This window comes from Schistocerca gregaria, chromosome 8 (assembly GCF_023897955.1).
Source record: "Schistocerca gregaria isolate iqSchGreg1 chromosome 8, iqSchGreg1.2, whole genome shotgun sequence".
Taxonomy (NCBI): domain Eukaryota; kingdom Metazoa; phylum Arthropoda; class Insecta; order Orthoptera; family Acrididae; genus Schistocerca; species Schistocerca gregaria.
The window spans coordinates 34,779,205-34,798,434 of record NC_064927.1 but is presented as its reverse complement, the minus strand read 5'-3'; positions in this window follow the sequence as shown (position 1 = coordinate 34,798,434).

Genomic DNA, 19,230 nt, shown 5'->3' with positions numbered 1-19,230 from the left:
TAGCGTTAGGTGACGTTCGAAGGATGAGTGCCAGCTTTCGTCGGACATTCAGCCAGATATCTTTAACCTTGTCGCACACGAAACGATGTTCTTCGTTATCAATTAAACTACACGTTGCACACAAAGGCGAATCCGCTAAGTGGATCGAATGAAGTTTCGAGTTTGTTGCAACTTTCCTATTTACAACAAAGTACCATGTTGCTTTCAGATGAGTAGCTAAGTTACGGTTATGAATATTTGCCCATATCACTTTCCAGTTAGAACATGGATAGTTTTGTTCTATTTTGTTGTTCTTCTTTTCTCCCATCAATTTGCCATATATTTCTTTTACGTTTGTCATGTCTTTTTCCGGAATTCTTGAACGTAGGTAGCTATATTCTATTAAAAACCATCGTAAATGGTAAAGTCCGCTCGGTATGTGCTGCACATTAATGGGTGGAGAGAGGTCATCTGGAGCTATTTCAGATAGCAAGTGCGCGGCGATACAGCTGCCGGATTGTCTCCATTGTTGAAATGTATTGGAGATGTACAGAGCCTGCGACTTTTTAGTAACATTCGTTAAGTTTAAGCCGCCATTATTAGTGGCGAGCGTCAGAGTGTCATACTGGATTTTAAATATGTGGCCACGGCTCACAAAATAGCCTACTGCTGACATAATTTGTTTGGCGATGCCGGTGGGTATTGGCAGTATCTGGGCGACATAATTGACTTTGGAAGTAATAGAGACGTTCGCTAAAGACACTCTCTGAATTTCATTTAATTGTCGAATACTATGTGTCCGTACACTAGCTCGTATGGTAGTTAGTACTTGTCTATAGTTGGCCGCAATAGTTTGACGTATATTTTTTCGGAAAGCAATGCCGAGACACTTCAAGGCTGTTAGCTCACGTAACTGACCGTGTGTGCGCATGCCAATGCCACATCCGATATTGAATATGCCGGACTTGGTTTTGTTTAACCTCGCGGCTGACGCTCGTTCGTATTTTTCTATTATGTGCATTGCCGTCTCGACTTCCGCTACATTCATAACGAGAAACCCAACATCGTCCGCATAAGCTTTACATATTATTTTGTTTCCTCGTATTTGCAATCCTTGTAACCGCTGAGTCAAGGTAGCGAGCAAAGGTTCGATGGCCATGGCAAAAAGTGCCATGGACAACGGACAACCTTGCCTGACGGAACATGCGATCTCGACTGGCCGGCTAGGCTGTCCATTTATGATGATTCTGGAGGAGTTATTCGTTACCAAACGTCGTATGAGGTCGACGAATCTCGGCGGAAAACCCATTGCGCCCATCGTTTTCAGGAGGTAGGAGTGGCTGATCCTGTCGAAGGCTTTATCGAAATCTAACGACACGATGGCACATTTTAGTCGACATACTTCTGCTATTGAAATTATGTCGCGGTAGTCGGACAGCGTCTGCTGAATTTTCCTATCTTTGCCCACGCTAGACTGATATGGGCCGGTGACGCTGGCCATTACATTTTTAAGTCTGTGGGCTAAGAGCCGCGAAAAAATTTTATAGTCACTGTTCAACAGAGTGATTGGTCTCAAATTTCCAATTTTCTTGCCAGCCGATTTTTTTGCGATTAACACTATCATACCTTCACGAAAATCTTTCGGTATCTCCTTATTGAGGTTCAGAAGTTCATTACAGATGCATGTAATTCTATGTTTTATAAGTTCCCAGAAGACTTGATAAAATTCTGCTGGTATGCCGTCAGCTCCAGGGGATTTATTTTTTGCACTTTGATAGACAGCATAGTGTACATCGTCTTCGGTCGCCTCCGCTATTAGAGCTTCCGCGTACGCGTTACCAACGCGTCCTTGCAGGTGGGTCAGTAAAGCGTCCTGTGCTTTTTCGTCTACCTCTTTATGTGAAAACAAGTTGTCGAAATGGGTTAGTATTTCTGCTTTTATGTCGTTGTGCATTGTCAAGGTGATTCCATTATCAGTTTTAAGCTCCGTCAGTATTTTGCGGAATCCTCGTTTAGTTTCACGAATCACATGATATATCGAAGTGGCTTCTTTTTGCGCCACAGTCTCTGCTCTTGACCTTATTTGGTATCCTTCAAGCTGTTGTCGCCTTAATGTCAGTATTTTTGCCTGGAATTTTTTAATTCTCCCATGGTTCCCAATAGCTGTAGCACCTTGCAGGTAGAGTTCTCGGAGACAATGAAAGTAAAATTCTATCGTTCTTTTCCGCCAAAAGCTCTTCTCCCGGGAGTAGTTGATGAAACATCTCCGGATCTGAGGTTTGGCGCATTTGAGCCACCAATCCAAGGTCGAGTGGTAAGAGCTGAGTTTGGTCTCGCAGGCTCTCCAAGTGGTGAGAAAGGCTTCTCGACAGGCAGGATCTTTTAAGTGTGAAACATTAAGTTTCCATGGCCCTTTATATCGACAGGTTCCTTGTCGTTCCAAATTTAATGTGCATATATATGCAGCGTGGTCCGAAAAAACGGTTGGCCAAACTTCAGACTGCAGGATGCGGTGTTTCAGATTGGGCGAGACATATATTCGATCCAACCGGCTCGCTGAATGATTAGTGAGGTGGGTAAAGCCGGGTACCGCGCCGTGCTTTTGCTCCCACGAATCAGTTAAACGGAGGTCGGTGACGATACGTTCCAGGTCCGGCGATTTGTTGTAGTTCGGAGTTTGGTCTTTGGCATGTAGGACACTGTTAAAGTCGCCTCCAAGGATGGTATGGGTGCAGTGTACACCAAACAAAGGAACAATTCCCTCCTTAAAAAAACTGTGCTCGTTGGCACCGATTGGTAGAACCAGATGGGGCATAGACATTAATAATCCTGGTGTTATAAAGCGTGCCGGCAATGCCTCTGCCGTTAGGCAGTTTTGTTACGTCTGTAATGACGACGCCCTCTTTGAAAAGAAATGCGGTACCCAAATCACATCCAATTCCAGGATTGACTATAGCATTATACCCCTGTATGAAGTCAAGTTCGATGTTCGTTACTTCTTGTAAAAACAAAATGTCCACATCAGCTGCATACAGGAAATCTTTTAAATTTTGTAAATTAAATGGGCTACAAATTTTATTGATGTTCAGCGTAGCGATCTTATAGGCCTGCAACGGAACTACGTTAGCCAAGACGGGAGTGTAATTAGGAAAAACTCTGGCAACATATCATTTCGAAAAAACATTAAGAAATCTGACCCGAGAGACATGTAGACACAAGTCAGTAAAACCGTTCAGACTAGAAATATTCATGACTTGGGAAGGGATCAGTCGGCTTCTCCGTGTCTGGGACAGTATCCGTCGCGGCGATGACATTCAAGACGACGTCATCGCGTGGTGTGGCCATCGTGGTGACTGTAACGGTTCCTGTGGTGTCCATAATTTCGTCCTCCTTTGTAGTGTCGTCGACATCGTCTGCCCACGGATTCGACAGCCCTGTCATCGGTTCGTCATTAAGTGGTGCACTATATTCAGGTGTTTGCTGGTGATTTTTATCTTCGGTTCGGGTAATTGCTACGTCATCGGAGGGCAAACTGGCAGAACCGGAGGTACTATCCAAGGACACAGGGTCTTCGTTAGATGACTGCTGATTGCACTGCAAGTTCTCAGATGCAGATTGACGTATTTTGCCCCCTATTTGCTTCGCCTGTTCACGCAGTTGTGGTGCAGTCTGCTCTGCACCTTGACGCGCGATCCTCCGTTTTTTAGATTTCTTGGGAGATGCGTCTCGTGGTGGACTTTGGACGGTACCTGAAGAAGCCTCAGGTTGCAAAGTAGCACTACTCGAAGTGACTGACGCCAGGTCTGATTTCATTGCACTTGACGGGCTGTGGTCAGTGCCTAAGGCAGCTGCAGGATTCGGAAGAGCACCACTAGAAACGGCTGGTTGCGAGTCCGTTTTCTGTGCACCTGATACGCTTTTGATACCTCCTAAAGAAGCTCCAGGATGCAGAGGAGCACTACCCGAAGCGACTGAGGTCGCGTCCGTATCCATTGCCTCATTGGGCGATTCCACGGCGACAAGGGCAGGAGCAGATATGTCTTCGCAGGAGGGTTGAGTGTCTACAGATGCTACACCTGAGTCGGTCGGTTGGTCGGTCGCTTGTGGGTCGGTATTCGTAGTAACTTCGGGGGGCGCAGTGGCACTTGCAAAACCGCGCGCTACGGCGACATATGTCACGGGCAGCGTTGACATAGCAGGGGGCCAGACGGCATCGCCAGCAGGCAGTTGCGCCACTCGCCTTTGAACACATTCTGCACGAACGTGGCCTGGTAAATTGCAGACAGCACACGTTTTCGGTTGGTCATCATACATCACAACAGCTCTATATCCGCAGACGTTTATAAACGACGGAATGTGCTTCTGCAATTCGACTTTTAATTGGCGCACACCATTCAAAACAGGGAATTTGTGTGCAGCAGACCACCGTTCGGCAATATTACTCAAAACTTTCCCGTATGGAGCAATAATAGCATTTATCTGGTCACTTGTAATTTCAAAGGGAAGTTCAAAGACTCGCACGGTCCGAATACCTAGACCAGCATGGGCAACGGTAACCTCCCCAACATTTCCGTCAGCATGTTTAAATTTCAGAATGCCACCACAAGATCGAACTATCCTTTCACACAATTCTGGACTGGCAAGTTTCACGAAAACCACACTGTTCATAATCGAGAAATGTATGCCGATAATATCATCAAGTCCTATTTTAACATCATCCTCTAACCACTGTTCAACATCAAATGACCTCGGTCGGACAAAGTTGCGATCAAACGTGAATTTCAAAGTATCTTTTCGTTGCGGTTGCGACATCTCTTAATTCTTTTTCATGTCTACACAAATACTATAGACAGCGACGCGTTGCAGCAAGAGCAGAGACTTACCACGCGGAGCTAACGCAGCACAGCACACAGCACGGCACGTCCGACCTCCAGCGCAGCCGCTGGCTGACTGTGTCCACTGGCCGACTGAGCTAGCCGGCTACCTCGGTGAATACCTGCCGGGTAGCACGTCACACAGTACTCGTTTGGGTTGGGTGGTCCCATACAGAATCTCTCCATGATGCCTAATGTTTTCCTAACGTCACACTCGTCACGTACTTCACTTTTATGTCATAATCATTTCTGAGAGGTAAAGAAATTGCATGACAACATGCAGAGCTAGTGGCGTCAAAATTAACACACATACTTTATGTGACTCAAAAGCCGAACGAGTTACTTTCCGACGTCGTTTTAGATGTGCAAGTGATAGTCAAAACTCGCTGTGTCGGCACTCTGCCGACCATTTCGCTAGTTAACACCGGTCTTGTTGTGTGTGTTTCAAGCTCAAGAGCATCTCCAAGCAAAAAATGGTCAACAGCAACATTCAGACGGTTTCGTACTGCTCAATTGCTACATTAAAACGTTATGTTTCTTTTTCAGAACTGGAAAAACACAAGCGTGACAGCATTCGAACCTGTAATCTTCAGATCCGAAGTCCGACGCCTTATCCATTAGGCCACATGGTCACTGACGACCTACATTTACATGTATACGACTCATCTCGAAACGCTCACACCCCTGAGGATTTGTGTTTTCGTTCTACACAGCCGCTGCCCCTTGCTCTTTCCCACCCATTCGTTACATTCAACCTCTGACGAGACCGACCAAATATAGACTGAGAAACAAGACCACACACTTTGTGCATTCGGAATCGAAGGCAGGGCGTCTCTCGCCGCATTTGCTACGATTGCCATTTGCTACTTCTGCAGAAGCGGCGACGACGACGACGACGACGACGACGACGACGAATATCGCGAGAGGCTGTGAGATATGTGAGAAATACATCTATAAAATATAATTCAGACTGCCTCGTCCCACCTTATGCTGTACCGCTTTGGCAAATGCTTTATCTGCGCCATTCGCCTCAATCGCATCTGAGAGTAATTCTTAAAAAAACGCCTGTCGCTAATTGTTCGTCATCACAGATACTGTTTGCTATACGGCCACGACGCGCAACTGACTTCCAAAATTCATCTTTCTCCTGTGAGGATGGAATTTACGACCCCTGGTTTATTAGACCAGTGCTCTACCACTGAGCTAAAGAGGCGCAGCCTAGCGGTACTCTTGGGTACTTCGTCCTTACGGTCGTCTGCATCATCAGACTTTAGCTGACTACACTTCATATTACCGGCTAATATTTGCAGCTATTTCGACAAATTACTGCTTGGCTACACATCTGACACGTAACCGATGTGCTCTCCAAACAACAAGACTTGCATTTCAGAACATATCTTTCACACATGTCTACAAAATCACCTTCACCTTCAAATACAGTTTCCTTGCGACTGACAGAGACGTAGGCAAAGTTTAAAGTTGCTATTTCCATTAAATCTCGTTAATCAGAAAAACGGTAATTTACACCTGCAGCGGAACAAAATTCCGTTCCGCCCAGCGTCTGGCTCGAACCCACGACCCTGGGATTAAGAGTCTGACACTCTACCGACTGAGCTAGCCGGCTACCTCGGTGAATACCTGCCGGGTAGCACGTCACACAGTACTCGTTTGGGTTGGGTGGTCCCATACAGAATCTCTCCATGATGCCTAATGTTTTCCTAACGTCACACTCGTCACGTACTTCACTTTTATGTCATAATCATTTCTGAGTGGTAAAGAAATTGCATGACAACATGCAGAGCTAGTGGCGTCAAAATTAACACACATACATTATGTGACTCAAAAGCCGAACGAGTTACTTTCCGACGTTGTTTTAGATGTGCAAGTGATAGTCAAAACTCGCTGTGTCGGCACTCTGCCGACCATTTCGCTAGTTAACACCGGTCTTGTTGTGTGTGTTTCAAGCTCAAGAGCATCTCCAAGCAAAAAATGGTCAACAGCAACATTCAGATGGTTTCGTACTGCTCAATTGCTACATTAAAACGTTATGTTTCTTTTTCAGAACTGGAAAAACACAAGCGTGACAGCATTCGAACCTGTAATATTCAGATCCGAAGTCCGACGCCTTATCCATTAGGCCACACGGTCACTGACGACCAACATTTACATGTATACGACTCATCTCGAAACGCTCACACCCCTGAGGATTTGTGTTTTCGTTCTACACAGCCGCTGCCCCTTGCTCTTTCCCACCCATTCGTTACATTCAACCTCTGACGAGACCGACCAAATATAGACTGAGAAACAAGACCACACACTTTGTGAATTCGGAATCGAAGGCAGGGCGTCCCTCGCCGCATTTGCTACGATTGCCATTTGCTACTTCTGCAGAAGCGGCGGCTGCGGCGACGACGACGACGAATATCGCGAGAGGCTCTGAGATATGTGAGAAATACATCTATAAAATATAATTCAGACTGCCTCGTCCCACCTTATGCTGTACCGCTTTGGCAAATGCTTTATCTGCGCCATTCGCCTTATTCGCATCTGAGAGTAATTCTTAAAAAAACGCCTGTCGCTAATTGTTCGTCATCACAGGTACTGTTTGCTATACGGCCACGACGCGCAACTGATTTCCAAAATTCATCTTTCTCCTGTGAGGATGGAACTTACGACCCCTGGTTTATTAGACCAGTGCTCTACCACTGAGCTAAAGAGGCGCGGCCTAGCGGTACTCTTGGGTACTTCGTCCTTATCGTCGTCTGCATCATCAGACTTTAGCTGACAACACTTCATATTACCGGCTAATATTTGCAGCTATGGCGACAAATTACTGCTTGGCTACACATCTGACACGTAACCGATGTGCTCTCCAAACAACAAGACTTGCATTTCAGAACATAACTTTCACACATGTCTACAAAATCACCTTCACCTTCAAATACAGTTTCCTTGCAACTGACAGAGACGTAGGCAAAGTTTAAAGTTGCTATTTCCATTAAATCTCGTTAATCAGAAAAACGGTAATTTACACCTGCAGCGGAACAAAATTCCGTTCCGCCCAGCGTCTGGCTCGAACCCACGACCCTGGGATTAAGAGTCTGACACTCTACCGACTGAGCTAGCCGGCTACCTCGGTGAATACCTGCCGGGTAGCACGTCACACAGTACTCGTTTGGGTTGGGTGGTCCCATACAGAATCTCTCCATGATGCCTAATGTTTTCCTAACGTCACACTCGTCACGTACTTCACTTTTATGTCATAATCATTTCTGAGAGGTAAAGAAATTGCATGACAACATGCAGAGCTAGTGGCGTCAAAATTAACACACATACTTTATGTGACTCAAAAGCCGAACGAGTTACTTTCCGACGTCGTTTTAGATGTGCAAGTGATAGTCAAAACTCGCTGTGTCGGCACTCTGCCGACCATTTCGCTAGTTAACACCGGTCTTGTTGTGTGTGTTTCAAGCTCAAGAGCATCTCCAAGCAAAAAATGGTCAACAGCAACATTCAGACGGTTTCGTACTGCTCAATTGCTACATTAAAACGTTATGTTTCTTTTTCAGAACTGGAAAAACACAAGCGTGACAGCATTCGAACCTGTAATCTTCAGATCCGAAGTCCGACGCCTTATCCATTAGGCCACACGGTCACTGACGACCTACATTTACATGTATACGACTCATCTCGAAACGCTCACACCCCTGAGGATTTGTGTTTTCGTTCTACACAGCCGCTGCCCCTTGCTCTTTCCCACCCATTCGTTACATTCAACCTCTGACGAGACCGACCAAATATAGACTGAGAAACAAGACCACACACTTTGTGCATTAAGAATCGAAGGCAGCGCATCCCTCGCCGCATTTGCTACGATTGCCATTTGCTACTTCTGCAGAAGCGGCGACGACGACGACGACGACGACGACGACGACGACGACGAATATCGCGAGAGGCTCTGAGATATGTGAGAAATACATCTATAAAATATAATTCAGACTGCCTCGTCCCACCTTATGCTGTACCGCTTTGGCAAATGCTTTATCTGCGCCATTCGCCTTAATCGCATCTGAGAGTAATTCTTAAAAAAACGCCTGTCGCTAATTGTTCGTCATCACAGATACTGTTTGCTATTCGGCCACGACGGGCAACTGACTTCCAAAATTCATCTTTCTCCTGTGAGGATGGAATTTACGACCCCTGGTTTATTAGACCAGTGCTCTACCACTGAGCTAAAGAGGCGCGGCCTAGCGGTACTCTTAGGTACTTCGTCCTTACGGTCGTCTGCATCATCAGACTTTAGCTGACTACACTTCATATTACCGGCTAATATTTGCAGCTATTTCGACAAATTACTGCTTGGCTACACATCTGACACGTAACCGATGTGCTCTCCAAACAACAAGACTTGCATTTCAGAACATATCTTTCACACATGTCTACAAAATCACCTTCACCTTCAAATACAGTTTCCTTGCGACTGACAGAGACGTAGGCAAAGTTTAAAGTTGCTATTTCCATTAAATCTCGTTAATCAGAAAAACGGTAATTTACACCTGCAGCGGAACAAAATTCCGTTCCGCCCAGCGTCTGGCTCGAACCCACGACCCTGGGATTAAGAGTCTGACACTCTACCGACTCAGCTAGCCGGCTACCTCGGTGAATACCTGCCGGGTAGCACGTCACACAGTACTCGTTTGGGTTGGGTGGTCCCATACAGAATCTCTCCATGATGCCTAATGTTTTCCTAACGTCACACTCGTCACGTACTTCACTTTTATGTCATAATCATTTCTGAGAGGTAAAGAAATTGCATGACAACATGCAGAGCTAGTGGCGTCAAAATTAACACACATACTTTATGTGACTCAAAAGCCGAACGAGTTACTTTCCGACGTTGTTTTAGATGTGCAAGTGATAGTCAAAACTCGCTGTGTCGGCACTCTGCCGACCATTTCGCTAGTTAACACCGGTCTTGTTGTATGTGTTTCAAGCTCAAGAGCATCTCCAAGCAAAAAATGGTCAACAGCAACATTCAGACGTTTTCGTACTGCTCAATTGCTACATTAAAACGTTATGTTTCTTTTTCAGAACTGGAAAAACACAAGCGTGACAGCATTCGAACCTGTAATCTTCAGATCCGAAGTCCGACGCCTTATCCATTAGGCCACACGGTCACTGACGACCAACATTTACATGTATACGACTCATCTCGAAACGCTCACACCCCTGAGGATTTGTGTTTTCGTTCTACACAGCCGCTGCCCCTTGCTCTTTCCCACCCATTCGTTACATTCAACCTCTGACGAGACCGACCAAATATAGACTGAGAAACAAGACCACACACTTTGTGCATTCGGAATCGAAGGCAGGGCGTCCCTCGCCGCATTTGCTACGATTGCCATTTGCTACTTCTGCAGAAGCGGCGACGACGACGACGACGAATATCGCGAGAGGCTCTGAGATATGTGAGAAATACATCTATAAAATATAATTCAGACTGCCTCGTCCCACCTTATGCTGTACCGCTTTGGCAAATGCTTTATCTGCGCCATTCGCCTTATTCGCATCTGAGAGTAATTCTTAAAAAAACGCCTGTCGCTAATTGTTCGTCATCACAGGTACTGTTTGCTATACGGCCACGACGCGCAACTGATTTCCAAAATTCATCTTTCTCCTGTGAGGATGGAACTTACGACCCCTGGTTTATTAGACCAGTGCTCTACCACTGAGCTAAACAGGCGCGGCCTAGCGGTACTCTTGGGTACTTCGTCCTTATCGTCGTCTGCATCATCAGACTTTAGCTGACAACACTTCATATTACCGGCTAATATTTGCAGCTATGGCGACAAATTACTGCTTGGCTACACATCTGACACGTAACCGATGTGCTCTCCAAACAACAAGACTTGCATTTCAGAACATAACTTTCACACATGTCTACAAAATCACCTTCACCTTCAAATACAGTTTCCTTGCAACTGACAGAGACGTAGGCAAAGTTTAAAGTTGCTATTTCCATTAAATCTCGTTAATCAGAAAAACGGTAATTTACACCTGCAGCGGAACAAAATTCCGTTCCGCCCAGCGTCTGGCTCGAACCCACGACCCTGGGATTAAGAGTCTGACACTCTACCGACTGAGCTAGCCGGCTACCTCGGTGAATACCTGCCGGGTAGCACGTCACACAGTACTCGTTTGGGTTGGGTGGTCCCATACAGAATCTCTCCATGATGCCTAATGTTTTCCTAACGTCACACTCGTCACGTACTTCACTTTTATGTCATAATCATTTCTGAGAGGTAAAGAAATTGCATGACAACATGCAGAGCTAGTGGCGTCAAAATTAACACACATACTTTATGTGACTCAAAAGCCGAACGAGTTACTTTCCGACGTCGTTTTAGATGTGCAAGTGATAGTCAAAACTCGCTGTGTCGGCACTCTGCCGACCATTTCGCTAGTTAACACCGGTCTTGTTGTGTGTGTTTCAAGCTCAAGAGCATCTCCAAGCAAAAAATGGTCAACAGCAACATTCAGACGGTTTCGTACTGCTCAATTGCTACATTAAAACGTTATGTTTCTTTTTCAGAACTGGAAAAACACAAGCGTGACAGCATTCGAACCTGTAATCTTCAGATCCGAAGTCCGACGCCTTATCCATTAGGCCACATGGTCACTGACGACCTACATTTACATGTATACGACTCATCTCGAAACGCTCACACCCCTGAGGATTTGTGTTTTCGTTCTACACAGCCGCTGCCCCTTGCTCTTTCCCACCCATTCGTTACATTCAACCTCTGACGAGACCGACCAAATATAGACTGAGAAACAAGACCACACACTTTGTGCATTCGGAATCGAAGGCAGGGCGTCTCTCGCCGCATTTGCTACGATTGCCATTTGCTACTTCTGCAGAAGCGGCGACGACGACGACGACGACGACGACGACGACGAATATCGCGAGAGGCTCTGAGATATGTGAGAAATACATCTATAAAATATAATTCAGACTGCCTCGTCCCACCTTATGCTGTACCGCTTTGGCAAATGCTTTATCTGCGCCATTCGCCTCAATCGCATCTGAGAGTAATTCTTAAAAAAACGCCTGTCGCTAATTGTTCGTCATCACAGATACTGTTTGCTATACGGCCACGACGCGCAACTGACTTCCAAAATTCATCTTTCTCCTGTGAGGATGGAATTTACGACCCCTGGTTTATTAGACCAGTGCTCTACCACTGAGCTAAAGAGGCGCGGCCTAGCGGTACTCTTGGGTACTTCGTCCTTACGGTCGTCTGCATCATCAGACTTTAGCTGACTACACTTCATATTACCGGCTAATATTTGCAGCTATTTCGACAAATTACTGCTTGGCTACACATCTGACACGTAACCGATGTGCTCTCCAAACAACAAGACTTGCATTTCAGAACATATCTTTCACACATGTCTACAAAATCACCTTCACCTTCAAATACAGTTTCCTTGCGACTGACAGAGACGTAGGCAAAGTTTAAAGTTGCTATTTCCATTAAATCTCGTTAATCAGAAAAACGGTAATTTACACCTGCAGCGGAACAAAATTCCGTTCCGCCCAGCGTCTGGCTCGAACCCACGACCCTGGGATTAAGAGTCTGACACTCTACCGACTCAGCTAGCCGGCTACCTCGGTGAATACCTGCCGGGTAGCACGTCACACAGTACTCGTTTGGGTTGGGTGGTCCCATACAGAATCTCTCCATGATGCCTAATGTTTTCCTAACGTCACACTCGTCACGTACTTCACTTTTATGTCATAATCATTTCTGAGTGGTAAAGAAATTGCATGACAACATGCAGAGCTAGTGGCGTCAAAATTAACACACATACATTATGTGACTCAAAAGCCGAACGAGTTACTTTCCGACGTTGTTTTAGATGTGCAAGTGATAGTCAAAACTCGCTGTGTCGGCACTCTGCCGACCATTTCGCTAGTTAACACCGGTCTTGTTGTGTGTGTTTCAAGCTCAAGAGCATCTCCAAGCAAAAAATGGTCAACAGCAACATTCAGACGGTTTCGTACTGCTCAATTGCTACATTAAAACGTTATGTTTCTTTTTCAGAACTGGAAAAACACAAGCGTGACAGCATTCGAACCTGTAATATTCAGATCCGAAGTCCGACGCCTTATCCATTAGGCCACACGGTCACTGACGACCAACATTTACATGTATACGACTCATCTCGAAACGCTCACACCCCTGAGGATTTGTGTTTTCGTTCTACACAGCCGCTGCCCCTTGCTCTTTCCCACCCATTCGTTACATTCAACCTCTGACGAGACCGACCAAATATAGACTGAGAAACAAGACCACACACTTTGTGAATTCGGAATCGAAGGCAGGGCGTCCCTCGCCGCATTTGCTACGATTGCCATTTGCTACTTCTGCAGAAGCGGCGGCTGCGGCGACGACGACGACGAATATCGCGAGAGGCTCTGAGATATGTGAGAAATACATCTATAAAATATAATTCAGACTGCCTCGTCCCACCTTATGCTGTACCGCTTTGGCAAATGCTTTATCTGCGCCATTCGCCTTAATCGCATCTGAGAGTAATTCTTAAAAAAACGCCTGTCGCTAATTGTTCGTCATCACAGGTACTGTTTGCTATACGGCCACGACGCGCAACTGATTTCCAAAATTCATCTTTCTCCTGTGAGGATGGAACTTACGACCCCTGGTTTATTAGACCAGTGCTCTACCACTGAGCTAAAGAGGCGCGTCCTAGCGGTACTATTGGGTACTTCGTCCTTATCGTCGTCTGCATCATCAGACTTTAGCTGACAACACTTCATATTACCGGCTAATATTTGCAGCTATTTCGACAAATTACTGCTTGGCTACACATCTGACACGTAACCGATGTGCTCTCCAAACAACAAGACTTGCATTTCAGAACATATCTTTCACACATGTCTACAAAATCACCTTCACCTTCAAATACAGTTTCCTTGCAACTGACAGAGACGTAGGCAAAGTTTAAAGTTGCTATTTCCATTAAATCTCGTTAATCAGAAAAACGGTAATTTACACCTGCAGCGGAACAAAATTCCGTTCCGCCCAGCGTCTGGCTCGAACCCACGACCCTGGGATTAAGAGTCTGACACTCTACCGACTGAGCTAGCCGGCTACCTCGGTGAATACCTGCCGGGTAGCACGTCACACAGTACTCGTTTGGGTTGGGTGGTCCCATACAGAATCTCTCCATGATGCCTAATGTTTTCCTAACGTCACACTCGTCACGTACTTCACTTTTATGTCATAATCATTTCTGAGTGGTAAAGAAATTGCATGACAACATGCAGAGCTAGTGGCGTCAAAATTAACACACATACATTATGTGACTCAAAAGCCGAACGAGTTACTTTCCGACGTTGTTTTAGATGTGCAAGTGATAGTCAAAACTCGCTGTGTCGGCACTCTGCCGACCATTTCGCTAGTTAACACCGGTCTTGTTGTGTGTGTTTCAAGCTCAAGAGCATCTCCAAGCAAAAAATGGTCAACAGCAACATTCAGACGGTTTCGTACTGCTCAATTGCTACATTAAAACGTTATGTTTATTTCAGAACTGGAAAAACACAAGCGTGACAGCATTCGAACCTGTAATATTCAGATCCGAAGTCCGACGCCTTATCCATTAGGCCACACGGTCACTGACGACCAACATTTACATGTATACGACTCATCTCGAAACGCTCACACCCCTGAGGATTTGTGTTTTCGTTCTACACAGCCGCTGCCCCTTGCTCTTTCCCACCCATTCGTTACATTCAACCTCTGACGAGACCGACCAAATATAGACTGAGAAACAAGACCACACACTTTGTGAATTCGGAATCGAAGGCAGGGCGTCCCTCGCCGCATTTGCTACGATTGCCATTTGCTACTTCTGCAGAAGCGGCGGCTGCGGCGACGACGACGACGAATATCGCGAGAGGCTCTGAGATATGTGAGAAATACATCTATAAAATATAATTCAGACTGCCTCGTCCCACCTTATGCTGTACCGCTTTGGCAAATGCTTTATCTGCGCCATTCGCCTTAATCGCATCTGAGAGTAATTCTTAAAAAAACGCCTGTCGCTAATTGTTCGTCATCACAGATACTGTTTGCTATTCGGCCACGACGGGCAACTGACTTCCAAAATTCATCTTTCTCCTGTGAGGATGGAATTTACGACCCCTGGTTTATTAGACCAGTGCTCTACCACTGAGCTAAAGAGGCGCGGCCTAGCGGTACTCTTAGGTACTTCGTCCTTACGGTCGTCTGCATCATCAGACTTTAGCTGACTACACTTCATATTACCGGCTAATATTTGCAGCTATTTCGACAAATTACTGCTTGGCTACACATCTGACACGTAACCGATGTGCTCTCCAAACAACAAGACTTGCATTTCAGAACATATCTTTCACACATGTCTACAAAATCACCTTCACCTTCAAATACAGTTTCCTTGCGACTGACAGAGACGTAGGCAAAGTTTAAAGTTGCTATTTCCATTAAATCTCGTTAATCAGAAAAACGGTAATTTACACCTGCAGCGGAACAAAATTCCGTTCCGCCAAGCGTCTGGCTCGAACCCACGACCCTGGGATTAAGAGTCTGACACTCTACCGACTGAGCTAGCCGGCTACCTCGGTGAATACCTGCCGGGTAGCACGTCACACAGTACTCGTTTGGGTTGGGTGGTCCCATACAGAATCTCTCCATGATGCCTAATGTTTTCCTAACGTCACACTCGTCACGTACTTCACTTTTATGTCATAATCATTTCTGAGAGGTAAAGAAATTGCATGACAACATGCAGAGCTAGTGGCGTCAAAATTAACACACATACTTTATGTGACTCAAAAGCCGAACGAGTTACTTTCCGACGTTGTTTTAGATGTGCAAGTGATAGTCAAAACTCGCTGTGTCGGCACTCTGCCGACCATTTCGCTAGTTAACACCGGTCTTGTTGTATGTGTTTCAAGCTCAAGAGCATCTCCAAGCAAAAAATGGTCAACAGCAACATTCAGACGTTTTCGTACTGCTCAATTGCTACATTAAAACGTTATGTTTCTTTTTCAGAACTGGAAAAACACAAGCGTGACAGCATTCGAACCTGTAATCTTCAGATCCGAAGTCCGACGCCTTATCCATTAGGCCACACGGTCACTGACGACCAACATTTACATGTATACGACTCATCTCGAAACGCTCACACCCCTGAGGATTTGTGTTTTCGTTCTACACAGCCGCTGCCCCTTGCTCTTTCCCACCCATTCGTTACATTCAACCTCTGACGAGACCGACCAAATATAGACTGAGAAACAAGACCACACACTTTGTGCATTCGGAATCGAAGGCAGGGCGTCCCTCGCCGCATTTGCTACGATTGCCATTTGCTACTTCTGCAGAAGCGGCGACGACGACGACGACGAATATCGCGAGAGGCTCTGAGATATGTGAGAAATACATCTATAAAATATAATTCAGACTGCCTCGTCCCACCTTATGCTGTACCGCTTTGGCAAATGCTTTATCTGCGCCATTCGCCTTAATCGCATCTGAGAGTAATTCTTAAAAAAACGCCTGTCGCTAATTGTTCGTCATCACAGATACTGTTTGCTATACGGCCACGACGCGCAACTGATTTCCAAAATTCATCTTTCTCCTGTGAGGATGGAATTTACGACCCCTGGTTTATTACACCAGTGCTCTACCACTGAGCTAAAGACGCGCGGCCTAGCGGTACTCTTGGGTACTTCGTCCTTACGGTCGTCTGCATCATCAGACTTTAGCTGACAACACTTCATATTACCGGCTAATATTTGCAGCTATTTCGACAAATTACTGCTTGGCTACACATCTGACACGTAACCGATGTGCTCTCCAAACAACAAGACTTGCATTTCAGAACATATCTTTCACACATGTCTACAAAATCACCTTCACCTTCAAATACAGTTTCCTTGCGACTGACAGAGACGTAGGCAAAGTTTAAAGTTGCTATTTCCATTAAATCTCGTTAATCAGAAAAACGGTAATTTACACCTGCAGCGGAACAAAATTCCGTTCCGCCAAGAGTCTGGCTCGAACCCACGACCCTGACATTAAGAGTCTGACACTCTACCCACTGAGCTAGCCGGCTACCTCGGTGAATACCTCCCGGGTAGCACGTTACACAGTACTCGTTTGGGTTGGGTGGTCCCATACAGAATCTCTCCATGATGCCTAATGTTTTCCTAACGTCACACTCGTCACGTACTTCACTTTTATGTCATAATCATTTCTGAGAGGTAAAGAAATTGCATGACAACATGCAGAGCTAGTGGCGTCAAAATTAACACACATACTTTATGTGACTCAAAAGCCCAACGAGTTACTTTCCGACGTTGTTTTAGATGTGCAAGTGATAGTCAAAACTCGCTGTGTCGGCACTCTGCCGACCATTTCGCTAGTTAACACCGGTCTTGTTGTGTGTGTATCAAGCTCAAGAGCATCTCCAAGCAAAAAATGGTCAACAGCAACATTCAGACGGTTTCGTACTGCTCAATTGCTACATTAAAACGTTATGTTTCTTTTTCAGAACTGGAAAAACACAAGCGTGACAGCATTCGAACCTGTAATCTTCAGATCCGAAGTCCGACGAATTATCCATTAGGCCACACGGTCACTGACGACCAACCTTTACATGTATACGACTCATCTCGAAACGCTCACACCCCTGAGGATTTGTGTTTTCGTTCTACACAGCCGCTGCCCCTTGCTCTTTCCCACCCATTCGTTACATTCAACCTCTGACGAGACCGACCAAATATAGACTGAGAAACAAGACCACACACTTTGTGCATTCGGAATCGAAGGCAGGGCGTCCCTCGCCGCATTTGCTACGATTGCCATTTGCTACTTCTGCAGAAGCGGCGACGACGACGACGACGAATATCGCGAGAGGCTCTGAGATATGTGAGAAATACATCTATAAAATATAATTCAGACTGCCTCGTCCCACCTTATGCTGTACCGCTTTGGCAAATGCTTTATCTGCGCCATTCGCCTTAATCGCATCTGAGAGTAATTCTTAAAAAAACGCCTGTCGCTAATTGTTCGTCATCACAGATACTGTTTGCTATACGGCCACGACGCGCAACTGATTTCCAAAATTCATCTTTCTCCTGTGAGGATGGAATTTACGACCCCTGGTTTATTAGACCAGTGCCCTACCACTGAGCTAAAGAGGCGCGGCCTTGCGGTATTCTTGGGTACTTCGTCCTTACGGCCGTCTGCATCATCAGACTTTAGCTGACAACACTTCATATTACCGGCTAATATTTGCAGCTATTTCGACAAATTACTGCTTGGCTACACATCTGACACGTAACCGAAGTGCTCTCCAAACAACAAGACTTGCATTTCAGAACATATCTTTCACACATGTCTACAAAATCACCTTCACCTTCAAATACAGTTTCCTTGCGACTGACAGAGACGTAGGCAAAGTTTAAAGTTGCTATTTCCATTAAATCTCGTTAATCAGAAAAACGGTAATTTACACCTGCAGCGGAACAAAATTCCGTTCCGCCAAGCGTCTGGCTCGATCCCACGACCCTGGGATTAAGAGTCTGACACTCTACCGACTGAGCTAGCCGGCTACCTCGGTGAATACCTGCCGGGTAGCACGTCACACAGTACTCGTTTGGGTTGGGTGGTCCCATACAGAATCTCTCCATGATGCCTAATGTTTTCCTAACGTCACAGTCGTCACGTACTTCACTTTTATGTCATAATCATTTCTGAGAGATAAAGAAATTGCATGACAACATGCAGAGCTAGTGGCGTCAAAATTAACACACATACTTTATGTGACTCAAAAGCCGAACGAGTTACTTTCCGACGTTGTTTTAGATGTGCAAGTGATAGTCAAAACTCGCTGTGTCGGCACTCTGCCGACCATTTCGCTAGTTAACACCGGTCTTGTTGTGTGTGTTTCAAGCTCAAGAGCATCTCCAAGCAAAAAATGGTCAACAGCAACATTCAGACGGTTTCGTACTGCTCAATTGCTACATTAAAACGTTATGTTTCTTTTTCAGAACTGGAAAAACACAAGCGTGACAGCATTCGAACCTGTAATCTTCAGATCCGAAGTCCGACGCCTTATCCATTAGGCCACACGGTCACTGACGACCAACATTTACATGTATACGACTCATCTCGAAACGCTCACACCCCTGAGGATTTGTGTTTTCGTTCTACACAGCCGCTGCCCCTTGCTCTTTCCCACCCATTCGTTACATTCAACCTCTGACGAGACCGACCAAATATTGACTGAGAAACAAGACCACACA